Source organism: Triticum dicoccoides, chromosome 5A, assembly GCF_002162155.2.
Source record: "Triticum dicoccoides isolate Atlit2015 ecotype Zavitan chromosome 5A, WEW_v2.0, whole genome shotgun sequence".
Lineage (NCBI taxonomy): Eukaryota > Viridiplantae > Streptophyta > Magnoliopsida > Poales > Poaceae > Triticum > Triticum dicoccoides.
This window is the reverse complement of record NC_041388.1, coordinates 452,614,081-452,620,428: the sequence shown is the minus strand read 5'-3', so window position 1 is coordinate 452,620,428 and position 6,348 is coordinate 452,614,081. Positions and strand designations below refer to the sequence as shown.

At 40.3% G+C, this 6,348-nt stretch overlaps 1 long non-coding RNA gene across 2 annotated transcripts; it reads left to right on the top strand.

Moving 5' to 3' along the window:
• Positions 1-2,623: 2,623 nt before the first annotated feature.
• On the top strand, positions 2,624-5,763 carry LOC119297626. 2 transcript variants are annotated; one of them, XR_005145690.1, is made up of 6 exons: positions 2,624-2,880; positions 3,214-3,266; positions 3,396-3,456; positions 3,664-3,792; positions 3,886-3,959; positions 5,159-5,763. It is a non-coding gene; the product is annotated as an uncharacterized LOC119297626 (long non-coding RNA). The 2 variants fall into 2 exon arrangements; XR_005145689.1 differs by having other exon boundaries at positions 3,653-3,792.
• The last annotated feature ends 585 nt before the right edge of the window (positions 5,764-6,348 follow it).

Sequence of the window (6,348 nt, the reverse complement as noted above, 5' to 3'; positions counted from 1 at the left end):
TTGGGTTTGTTCGGGGGGTAAAACAAGTTGAAAAATAGATCAGGGGGTAAAATGAACCACCCACTTTATTCAGGATAGTAAAATGAACTTTTTTCTTATATTTGCATGTGAGCTACTTTTTTACTACTTCCCTAGTTATATTGGATGACACCCCGCGCGTTGCTGTGGGATTTTGTAGATGAAATTTGATGCACAGAGACATGTCCAAAATGATTATATATATATATATATATATATATATATATATATATATATATATATATATATTTATTTATATACTACATCAGGACGAATGACCGTTTCCATCAATTGTACTATCCCCTTCGGCGTACCATTAATTTCATTCATGATCAAACGTCTACCCATCAAAACAGACCTTGTACTTTCAGTTGGAATGGCTGTGGCACAAACACTATTGTTTCCCTACCTTGAATCTCAAAGAAAACAAAGAAATGCTGAGCTTGTGCACTGACTTGAAACAAATAGTACAGTTGTATAAATTTTCTTCGTCCAGTAGTCTCATGGCAGCATTACAAACTATCAGTTATTATCCAATGTCGTACACGATACACAGAATTAAACTCTTAAAAAAACACATATATTACAAAAATAAATAAATTAAAGACAGGCAATCCAAGCTTGTTTTTGAGGGGAACAAAAGCAGTCCAATTTTACCACTCTTTTCCACATCTGCCTCCTTCAGAACAACTCTAGGTCTCTCACTGGATCCTCCATCGACTGCTTTCAGTAACCATATTGGAACATCAGATGCTGATCAGACATGCCAGAACTATCTTTAGTTTCCAATAGGAGCATAATCAAAAGTCATTGAGCAGAGATACTAATACTCTCTGGACCAGTGGGTGCAGCTAACATTTTGAAGGCTGAACATGTAAAGATCTCTCCCCTCTGAAAAGAACATATATATTTTCCCATTCTAATTAACTCAAACTAAGACATATTTCATAAAATCCTAGAGAATAGGAAACATGCTTAACAAAGTATCTAAACTAAATTCTCTGATCACAGAAGCTAGTAAGAGGGCTTCAAAGTTCAGAATAGCGCACCTGTTGAAGCTAATAAAAAATAAATAGACTTGGCGTTTCAAAAGCCAAGTATGTAAAATCCTTGCAATATTATATCTCACAATTAAACATCTAAGGCCTCTTTTGGTTCATAGGATAGGATTATCATAGGAATAGGAATCTTGTAGGGAATGAGATGACATGTATCTCAAATCCTATGAGTAGGAATAGGAAACAAGATGTCATTTGATTGACATCAAAGGATTTTTTTTCCATTGAGTCTAGGCTCTTTTTTATTTTCCTATGAAATGTGGAGGATAGGAACCAATCCTATGTAGGAATAGGAATCCATTCCTATGAGTCAAAGGGCTCTAAAGGAAAAAATCCTATAAGAATCCTATCCTCTAGAATTCCTATGAAATTCCTCTAAACCAAAGGAGGCCTAAATGTTTAACCATCAACAGTGGAAAGCAAAAAGGGAAATAGAGTTGCATCTTCATATATACATGATTAGTTGATTTTCGAAGAACATAGCATGTCAAGAAAAATAATTCTAAAGCACATGTTCACAATGTTTGTCTGCTAAAGAATACATGCATATTAATTAAAAATCAGGAAAGACAGTTTGTACTTGATACATCTGCATACCTGGCACTTATGGTCTAGTACACTATTTGCAATCACATGTAGTACGCGCAGGGTCGAGCAAAATCACAGGTATAGAGGTTGAAAACGTACATGCTACAAAAAGAGTCCGAGCTGGTGTGTAGGATAGAACACTTTCACGTCACACAATAGCTGCACATTCCATTGTACCGGCAACGATCATGATACCATATGATGTGTGCTTCCACGTGCACTACTTCCACGCAAACACCAAAACTACAAATTTTCCTAAAACTGCAATGCAATTTTAAACAATACAGAGACTGGCCAACTCGCTCCCAGGAAGCTCCCCAATTTCAGCCTTCGTTGGCCGTTCAACCAGGGTCAACACGGTCTTTTTTTCGCTGCTGGTCGTTGGATCTGGCTAGAAAATGTGTGTTGCCGTTCTGACCGTGCGGTGAAGCGTAGACGCGGGATGACCTGTGGGCTCGGGCAAAAGCGGATTGGCTGGGTCAAAGTATTTTGGGTGCGCGAGCGTCTTTCCTGCCGTGCCGCATGCGCGCATCGTGGGCACTGCCGAGTCTCTGGTTCGCTCGCCCCTCTGGATTCACCTGTTGGTGCGGCTGCAAGTAGACCTGCCTGTTTTTTTGATCCCACACGTCGGTCTAATGATTGTGACTTTTTCACGTGCACATTGCCTACTGCGTCGCGTCTCGTCCCGGGTCAAACGCGCCTGGGGCCCGCTCCTCGCGCTGCCCGCGTCATGTGTTACGGGGAGCAGTTGCCCAAGGATAGGCCGATGCGTATGTACCCAGCATATGCACCCACGTCTGTTCTATAGCGATGACGGGTGGGCCGGCGCTGCTCCTGGTCCCGTTCATCGGTGGCACTGGCTGCGTGCGCGTCTCGTCGCCGTTGGGATTCACCAATCCCATCCGCGCCCATCCTCCGAAACGTGCAAGGTTCCGCCAACCCTTCGTCGAGCCCGCGCCCCCTCCACCTCGTCTCCTCTCCAACGTCGCCGCCCTTGATGCGCCGTGAGCCCTGCAGAAGCCCACTCCTAACCCTATTCGCTCGATTGAAGACCAGGGTAACGGATTGGATCGAGGGCGCCCGCATGGCCTCGCCACCGCTGCCGCCTGGATTTGCTAGCCGCGGCGTGGAGTCACCCTGGCCGCCGCCTCGAGTCACCTCAGTCGCCGCCGCGAGTCAGCTCCACCGTTGCCGCCACTAATCTCGTCCAGACAAGGTAACTTCCTCCGAGCCCCTGCTCTCCCTGATCCTCCTGCCCTGCTTGATGTGTGTTGTGTGTGTTTAGCCATCCGCCTCCCTTCCGATCTTCAGATCTCCATATTTGGTGAATGCGGTGTTTTGGTTTCGTTGGATTACTATTTGTATTCGGGGATTAGCTACGAATTGATGTTTTTAGTTCAAGTGCGGATGCTCGGCAATAGTGATTTATAATGATTAACTCGGTCTATTTCTGGAGAAAATTCCTAGGAATTTGATTGACTGAGGCATCACTATCTGGCGCTGGATTATACATTTTTGCAGCACTACCAATGTTGTTTTTGTTTGGCAGGAACGAATGTTCTAGGGTTGGAGCAGAGGGGGTTGAGCAGCAGTTGAGCTTAGGTGAGTGTTCAGGTTCTATAATTGACACCCCAAGAAAAGTGTGATGCCGTTATGCAATTTCTTTTCATAGAATGTTGTTATCTTTATCTTGGTGAATGTAGAGAGCTAATGTTCAGTCCATTGTCTTAGGCATGAATTTACAGATTCAAGATTTTCTTACACATGGGGCTTATTCTCGTAATGTTTCTAGGTATTTCTCATTATTAAGAGCATTTACATTGCTTTACAGAGTATACATCAAGCACAGTTGAAGTACATATCAAATAGTTGTATTCCATAGTTGTTTGATTCACATGATAAAGATTCTACAAATAGTTCCCATGCCATAATAAGTTTCTCTTATATTTATATGTTTACACCACTGCTTTCTTCCAATTTTATTGGAGGCTCATATCAGGTCGCTTTGGAGGCTGATATCAGGTGGCTACTCATGTCTGGCTTGGTGGCTTGGTGGCTTGGTGCCTATATTTTAGATGTTCCATTAATCTTGGCTGCTTTTCTCATCCGTTTTGGGCTTTAATCTTGGGTAAATGAACTAATCTTTTCCTTGTCTGTAAACTGTCTGCTGACATGCTTATGCTCTAACAAGTTCCTCTACTTTCATTCTGCTTGTTGTCAGATCTAGAAGGTTGCAGCTTCTTTGTTCTCCTACTCAAGATTTGCTCATTGTTCAGTTCAAGCCATGTTCTTCAGGTATCTTCCTTTACATTTTCTTTACGCGATGGTTAGTTGATCTAGCCAAGGGCTTCTCTATTGTTCTTGGTTTATTGGAATATGTTTTGCTTGGCTAACAAAATAGTAGGCACGTGTGTGAGATTACTTGTCGGTAAATCTAACATAAGATTCTACCTTTAATTCCAGTCTATTTTTAACTCTCACAAGCTCTTTTTGCTGTTATGCGTTGCTGGAAGTTTGGACTTGCAAAGAGAACAATTGAAAACTTGACCACTACAATTATATTTACCGACTATAATGGTAACTGGGGGATAAGCATCCTAAGACATTTGTACCAAACATGATTTGAATCCTTGGGCGTGCCTATATGTTCTCTCTATTTTAGAGTATGATGCTCTCAACAATTTGAAGAATCAACATGTAAATCACTTTATAAGTATAAAACCTTGTGAGCTGGATCTCCATTTTCAATTATCGGCTTTTCTTAAACATTCATACTTTTGAAAGCTTCTATAAAACTATCCATGGACCATTCGGCAGCCCTGAGCAAGTGCATGGATAGCCCTATACTCCAACAAGATATTATAAGAACGCAACTAAAAGGAAAATAACATCTCTCCAGAAACAGAATTTTCCTCAAATCATTTCTCGAGATGCCCATGTAACCTATGTTGCGCTTATGATTGAATCGTCTTTTCTTTAAGACTAGCATGGTATCAGCCTTTGGCATCTTTAATCTTCAATGTAGAAGATCAAATTTGATTGTATCAAACACAAATGAACACAATAAAAAAGTTGATGGTAAAATTGTTCAGTGTCTGCCATATTATATGTGTTATAAGTGATAGTAGAAACTAATAATGAATTCTATCTACATTCAATGAACTATGGAGAACATGTGCTTGGGAGGGGATTTGGAAAGAACAGTTACGACGAGTGCTTGTTTTACTTAATAATTTTCAAGCCCTTGTTCATAGCTCTGTGTAGTGTGTACACACTAACCAAAGGAGGATCACATTTTGTTATTCTTTTTTAAAATAATTATGAGTGAGTTGCATTCTGTTGGTTCACTAATCTCACCTTACTGATTATTTCCATATACAGAAATAAACCCTTTTGGTCATAGTAGATGTGTACTGTTGTAACAATGCATGTTACCTACAGATGTTATATAATTCTTTTTATAAATCCTGACTGAATCGAGATATCTTCTCTAGGAAAATCATTTTTTCTTCACTTCCAAGGACAGCGTCACTCAACTTTGCTTGGAGCATGCTTATTTGTTTCGACATTGCCTTTGCTTAATATTTTCTCTTGATTTCCTATGTTGATATCGACTGATCTGTTGTGTTGGCAATTTCTCGCCACTGGCCCATTATAACTGCTATTGGTCATGCACCTGGTGCAGTTCTAATTTGGGATTGTGCTTGCTGAATGCCCTCATTTTTTTACTACCTTCCGTTGGTGTATATGCAAGTTGTAGAGGTTTGTTGTTCAATCTGGTTATAACTTTATTCTCCTATTTTCTTACTCATTGCCACATTGTCTTAGTTATTAGAAATGTAAATAGGCCATGTGAAAGTAAGCTAAAGTAGCTTTTTTGGGAGATTTTTTGTGACACTGTTTTTTGTACAACAGAACCATTTTTCTGCTAAGTAAATAACATTCCATGTCCAACATCTGATGGTTTGCTACCTATATTACTGGCTTGCATGCTTTGAGAAGATGATTTTAGCATGTTTGTCATTCATATATCTGTCCATCTGCGATGGAAAAAATGTTAATTGTTCTTGCCTCTGAAGGAAATATGCCCTAGAGGCAATAATAAAGTTGTTATTTATATTTCCTTATATAATGATAAATGTTTATTATTCATGCTAGAATTGTATTAACCGAAAACTTAGTGCATGTATGAATACATAGACAAACAGAGTGTCACTATTATGCCTTTACTTGACTAGCTCGTTGAATAAAAATGGTTATGTTTTCTAGCCATAGACATGAGTTGTCATTTGATTAAAAGGATCACATCATTAGGAGAATGATGTGATTGACTTGACCCATTACGTTAGCTTAACACTTGATCGTTTAGTATGTTGCTATTGCTTCAAAATGAGGAAGTCATTGAGTTTTGTATTGACTTTATTCCTGACCTTAAGCCGATTGGTGTTCCTGAATTGCGGCATAAGGGCAGACTGGATGGAAAAGGCACGCTAGGAGGGGAACAAATAATATGTATGGACGGACATTCTCTCACTGAAGCACACTACACAGTTTTACAGAATTCCGCCTTGGTGACTCCGTATATGGATGAACACAAGAATTTGCTACGCTCCAAACACCCGGAGCGGTCTGATGACTGGATTACACGTGAACAAACCAGGAGTTTCGCCAGCTGGTTGCAGAC